Source organism: Carettochelys insculpta, chromosome 21 (assembly GCF_033958435.1).
Source record: "Carettochelys insculpta isolate YL-2023 chromosome 21, ASM3395843v1, whole genome shotgun sequence".
NCBI classification, from domain to species: domain Eukaryota; kingdom Metazoa; phylum Chordata; order Testudines; family Carettochelyidae; genus Carettochelys; species Carettochelys insculpta.
The window spans coordinates 15029002-15035628 of record NC_134157.1 but is presented as its reverse complement, the minus strand read 5'-3'; the positions used below and the strand labels follow the sequence as shown (position 1 = coordinate 15035628).

Genomic DNA, 6627 nt, shown 5'->3' with positions numbered 1-6627 from the left:
TACATCTTCAGCCTCAGAAATTCTTTCTCAACTGCGGTCCGAAAGGGAGTTGCAGGCAGACTTTCTTTCTCCTCTTTCCCTTTTCTTTCTCTAAAGAGTACTTCTGCATTTCTATCCCTATGTTTTCATTGCTCAGTGCCTTGGGATACGTTTGCTGGAGAACTGTTGTGTCAGCACCTCTTGTACGGCCTTGTATTACGAAATGTAATGTGTGTAATTGAAACCCGGCTCCAGGACAATCTTTACATGAAAACACAGAAATGAGTTAAATAAAACTGTGACCAGTAAAATGCACAGTTATAGGGTTACAATGATTACATTCATTGCTAGCTTTTTATTTATTTATTTTTAACTTCTGAGCCACACATCAGTTGGAGAGAGTTTAATCCTTCATGAATTTGCATTTAGTATACCTGGAACCCCATGCATTGCACACAGGCTATTATAAAATTGGGTGCTGATAGGACACCTTAGGGGAAATACAGCTGTGATTTCTGCCCAGTCAACCTCCTGTAAACTCTCCGCTCCTTTCCTGTCGTAAGCACACACAGGCAGAATGGGATGTGGGACCTCTGGAGCTTCATGCAGGAGCCTCTACAGTTGGCGCTAAAAGCCAACTGTGTCTCAGCTAAAGCTGTAGGGGATACTCGTTCTTTCCTTCTGTCAGTAGTTGAGGTGTCACTACATGAGCCAGTGGACTCTGTGGGTTACACTACTGCTTTGCCATTATGGGTTTTAAATTCTCTTGCTACATTTCCACTTCATGCCCCTTTCCCTTTTAACCTTCTCTGGAGCCTTATTCACATCTTCCTGCCTACAGAGGTTGGCCACTTGCATGTTCCTGGAATAGTGATCATTCTAGAACCTGGGAATAGCCTGGGCTTCCTTCTGCCAGCATGAGTGACCTCTCTCCGGCCAGCATGGCTTTGCCCACATAGCGTATGATTTGTCATGCTACAAAGGTGACATCCATTTCGAGAGTCCTTTGCCCTACCTCTACTGGCATGACCTGATATGAATCATTACAAGGTTGCAGTGGTGGGGATGGAGCAGAATGTGCTGCAGCCAGATAAATTATGTGTGGATTATGTCTCCCAGGGTGGGGGAGACACAGTTGCCAACTCTCCTGAATTTGTCATGAGTCTCAGGATGATGATTGTTTTCCTTAAAACCCCAGCTCCTGGAGTCATGTGGCCATGGGATGAGTTCGACTTTCTCTGCAGCCGCGAGGGCTAGAAATGTCTTTTTTTTAAATTAAAAAATATAGGTTTCTAGCCTTCATGGCTGTGAAGAAAGCTTCTGACTGTGACCCCCAAAAGGCTCCAGAAGTAGAGGACAAAGACAAAAAACTGGATTTATTATTTTTGCATTTTCTTGTGGGATTTACATCAGTTTCTTGATTATTGCTGAGCCAGACTCATGATTTTTCAACATTTGGGGTTTGCAACAGTGGGAGCAAAGCTGCCAAACAGAGCGGCCTGCATAGGTGGCCTTCCTAACATATTGGTACTGCCCCGTCACCTCACAACACCCCACGCCTACACTGCAGGGCTCTTACCCTCAAGGTACAGGTGGGTAAACTGAGGCACGGAGTTGTTCAACTCCAGCCCCGCACCCATATGTACGCACCCCGTTTCCAGGGACCGGCCCGGGGTCACCAAGCAGATGAGTAGCGCGCTCAGTGGAAACCAAGACCTAGGCTAGAGCCCTGACCACACGATTCTCCCTCCCGGCGCGCCTGCAGTTACTCCGCCCGCTGGCCCTTTAAGACTCGCCTTGCCCGTAGGCGGGATACTGACATGTCAGCGTGTGCGCGCGCCCGGCCCCGCCCCACCCCGGAGGAAAAACAAGCTCACTTCCGGTCTAGACCGCAGGCCGGGCCGGAAGTGGGGAGAACCCGAGGCGGGGGACGCGACCCCCGGGGGTCGGCCTGAGGAAGGCGTTGGTCGGATGCCCAGCGGGACCATGGCGGCGAAGTAGAGCCGCGGCCCGCGCCCGGAGGTAGGCGGCGGGGGGCGGCTGCATGAGGGGAGGGAAAGCGGAGACGCCCCCGCGCACCCACCTGCGCTTGGAGCCTGCCCAGAGCTGCCCCTTCCCCATCTCAGCGCTAGTGTCTCCTGACTCTGCCCCAGTTCCTCCTTTCCTGGCCAGTTCCCTTCCCCCGGACACTGCCCCAGCCCCAGACTCATGGTGCTCTCCAGTGACGTGTCTCCTGAAGCTGGAGACTGCCCAGCTCTGGCCGCCTCGTCCCCTCCTGCGTCTGGAGGCCTCGCTTGGCAAGTGCCCCCAGAGCACTGGCCTGCTCCTTTGCCAGTCCCCGCCCCCCCGCAGCCAGCCGCCATGTGCCAGCCACAGCGTGGGGTTTGTCCCCTCTGTTAGTCTCCAGCTTCTCGTCTGCTGACGTGCAGGGTTAAGAAGTAAACTCTGCCTCTCCAGACCTCTATCTCATGCAGTTAAGGAGCTCATCTTAGATCCTTATCCCTAGTGGAATTCCTCCTTTTTTCGGAACATACACACGCTCCACCCACACAGGGTCTAGGCCGCAGTTGCCCCCTCCCTGCCCCCAGAAAAGTCCCGTCTTGTTCTCTCACCACGATCTCTTCCTTATCTTCCCTGCTAAGGGACAGAAGATGAGTCCCCCTCTGGGATATCTTCCCCAGTAGTTGGGGTCATGTGTCACCATGTATCACTCTCCTCATCCCTGGCCCAGACCTTTAATTTCTTCCTGAATTGGTAGACTTACCAGGCATTCCAGAGGCAGCGCACCCAGCAAGCACATACTTTGTTCATGCCCGTTATGTAGGCAGAGATTTTATAAAACACTCATAGTTCTGCCCCATCCCATCCTGCCAAAGTTGTCTTAAGTCTATGAAAGGCTTAATGTTAGATGGAGGCATTTAGTGATTTTGAAGTATATAATAAAAATGTTGTAGAAGTACTTTCAGTAATTGTTAGGCAGTATCGCCTTGCTTTGTCTGGTGGTGTGGAGTAATTGGTTATACTGTAAGGAAGCTGCTTGCATGTAAACAGTTTGCAATCAGGATTGCATTTTTCTGAGAATTAATTAGCCATACTGTGTTAAGTTATGTATGGTTATGGTTGATTTCTGTTTTCTATTGTAATCAGTTTTCTTTGTTTACTTGGAATTTTAAAATTAATTCCTGAGGTGCTGAAATTTTCATCTCTTGCGCTCAACCTGGAGGTGAATTAATCTGTTTTTTGGGGAAAAAGAACAAAATTGTTTGCATTATTTTAAAGTTTTCATTCAAAAATTTTGTATGAGTTACTTCAGTTTTTGTAGCTCTCATTGAGATAAAAGGAACTGAACAAGTCTGAAGAAAATTGGTTCAGTAATTTTAAGGTTAAGAGCACTTAAATGGGTCTACTTCATGCATGCTTACTAGAATTTTGCTCTCTCTTGACTGATCCAAAAAGATACAGCTCTTAAACACTGGGGATGTTAAAGCACTTTCAATTAAAGGTCTTTGCCAGAATTGCTTAACTAAAATTCATGTATTGAAAGCTGTGCATCTGTGCTTAATATATTGCTTTTATCACACTTTGTGCTGGCAATGTATTAAACTGTGTAAGCTTTAATTTTTGGCATATGTACAGATCATCAAGGACGAGCTATTGTTTTACTGTGTTTTTGCGTAAACTTTAAGTAATACGCAACTATTGTAATTGTTGCAAGATAGTTTTAAAAACTAGGCATAGATATCCAGGAACCTTGGGCAGTAGATGCAAAGTGTACGGAAAAGGAAGATTAGGGTAGGTCATGAAATAAAGATATATGAGACATACCCTGTCCATGATAAGTTGGGATATACGTAGAGGTGCAACAGCAATGAAGGGTCCTGTGGCACCTTATAGACTAACAGAAAAGTTTTGAGCATGAGGTAGAGGTGCAAGTGGGTTAATGCTTTGGAACAGAGTGAAGATGTAACTTCTGCAAAGCCCCTTTTCCAGACTGATAAACTATAATCTCATTCCTTTCTATAATTGTGCTGCTGAATTGTTGTCTAGTAAAATCGTGATAACCCAGGGTCATGCAAGCTTGTTCATTTGCAATATTGGTCCTGTCAAATTCATGGTCCATTCTGGTGAATTTCATGATCATAGAAGTTTTAAGATAGTAAATTTCATTATTTCAGCTGTTCACATCTTAAATTTTATGGTATTGTAATTGTGGGAGTCCTGATGCAGAAAAGAATTGTGGAGGGTTTGCAGTACTTACTTACTTTGCTGCTGTAGCTAGTGTTCAGAGCTGCCTTCAGAACTGGGCAGCTTGAGAGCAGCAACTGATGGGTGGGAGCCCAGCTCTGAAGGTAGAGCCACTGCCAGGAGATTCACTTAAGGCTGGTATGGTATGGTATTGCCTTGCCAGTCCTTTGCACTGCTGCCTGTTGAACTGGGCCCTCAGTCAACATCTGGGGGTCTCTGGCACTCACCTCTGAAGGCAGCAGTGTCAAAGTAAGTGTGGCATGGTATATGGTATTACTGTCCTTATTTTGTGCTGCTGTTGGTTGGGTGCTGCCTTCAGAGCTGGGTGTCTGACGAACAGTTGCTGCTTTCTGGCCTCCAGTCTCTGAAGACAGCATAGAAGTATGGGTTGCAATAGTGCAACCCTCTTAAAATAAACTTATGACTTCTCTGTAAGTACCTTTTGATCAGTACCCCCAGTATGAGAGAAGCTGGTCTCTGTGAAATCTATAGTATAGGGTAAAAGCACAAGAAGGACCAGTTTTCGTGGCCCGTGATGCATTTTTCATGGCCATGAATTTTGAGAGACCCTAGATATCACAACACTGAGGGTCTAAAACTGAACCCTAACAGAAGCCATCTAAAATCTGAGAAGGTGTAGTCTTAAAGTTGCTGGAGAATTTGAGATAGACTTGCTTTGATTTTCACATTTGAAAGGTGATAGGGCTAAGACATCTGATGTCATGTGGCATTGTAGACCACATTACAGAAGTCCTCAACAATGATTGGCTCTTCTGGACACTCCTGTAATAAGAATTAATGTGTCTAGCAAATTTTTCAGCAGTCAAGGATTTGTGTGAATCACATTGAATAAGGTTTGCGGTGAATGAAGCAAGGCTTCATGGGAGGTCTTGCATTATTGATTGTGTACATTGTACTGGACAAGGCGTTCTGGTGGCACTTAAGTAGTTTCAGATTATAGTTTAAAAAAAGGCTGTGTAATTCCCTTGAAACAATCTGACCCTCTGACCAAGATTTTATTAAAGTTACAATTAACGTCTCAGAAGTCATGGACTGATGCATTGTGTATGTGTTTTTGTACAATCCCGAGAAGGATCAGTGAATGGGGCATACTTAAGTGTATCAACTGTTTTCACTTGTCTGTATTTGTCTGTCAATCCCAGAGAAATTAAAATTAGAAGATGCTGCAAATGTGTTGTACTGTTGAAGAGAAACATGTGAATGCAATGAAGAATATTATAGGTTGGCAGAGTTAAGGTGAGATGGATAACAGTTTGTAGAATTTTGTGTACTAATTATTTTATTCCTTATCTTTACTTTGCAGTAGAAGTATTTCTAGTTTGTATTTACTGCAAAAGCTAACTTGGAGGAGAGAATATTTTTAAATATATTTGGCCTGGTCTCCCTTTATTGCTGTGGAAGATATTGTTCCATCAAGATGTGTTTACTACCCTTTATGGCTAGGGAAAATATTTTGATGGTGTCACAAACAAAACTGTATGATATAATTGAGGCATCAAATGAGAGAAAATGACCTGAGACAATGGCCTGTTGTTTAGCCAAAACTCTCATCCTATTAACAAGCCCATTGTGCGAACGATAGGAAAAAAAGGGGTACATTTTTTCTTCAGTTTACATATTACTGTTCATAAAAAATAGCATAAAATAGGGAAACTAATTTATTGTTAAGCCAAGAAATCTCTCTGATAAGATCAACAAGATAAAAATACCTATGCGTAAGCGTTTTGCTTGTTATCGGGGGAATCTTACTATGTTCTTCACTGTTACAGACCTATGTTTAAACATATCTGAGTAAAGGCTACAGAAATGAACAGGTGAAGGTTTACTAGTGTTGCTCTTTGGCCCAGTTACAACACAATTCCTTTCCGTAGTAAAGACCTATGCAGTGATTTTAAATTGGTAATGGAACTCACTTAACTGAAATTTAAGGTTTTGTCTAAGTTACAAAACAAAGCAAGCTGTAAACTAGTCTCAGTGGGATGAGTTTAATCATGTAGACTGGCTCTGAAGTAGTTTGTCATTATTTGGCCACCATTATGACTCTTTGTTTGGTGGTGACAGCCCTGTAAACTTGTTTTCTAAAAACACATTATTGGAGTTAAGCATTTAACACATACATCATACAATCATAGTATTTCACCTGTCCTCCCTGCATGAGCCCGTACCCTCTATTTAGTCCTATTAATTTCAATATGATGGCTTCACAAACAAGGTGCACCTCAATGTGTGGGTAACAATAGCAGAATCTAATTTACAGTTTACAAAGCCTATTGCTGGGATTGTGGGCCTACGCCCTGTTAGTGAAAGTCTCACAGACCACACTTCCTTTTGCTTTATGGTTATGTAACATCACAGTTGCAAATCTCAAATATTGTCTCAGGA

General features: G+C 43.9%; 1 protein-coding gene across 4 annotated transcripts in view; it reads left to right on the top strand.

The window, feature by feature from the left end:
• Nucleotides 1–1881: 1881 nt before the first annotated feature.
• The window catches only part of SETX (senataxin), a 57712-nt gene continuing 52966 nt past the window's right edge, over nt 1882–6627 (top strand). For 3 of the 4 annotated variants that reach the window (XM_075015040.1, XM_075015037.1, XM_075015041.1), the window contains exon 1: nt 1883–2001. The gene's annotated coding sequence lies outside the window, so the exon portion shown is untranslated. Of the gene's footprint in view, nt 2002–5387; nt 5482–6627 lie in introns of all 4 variants that reach the window. The other variant, XM_075015038.1, reaches the window with a different exon arrangement.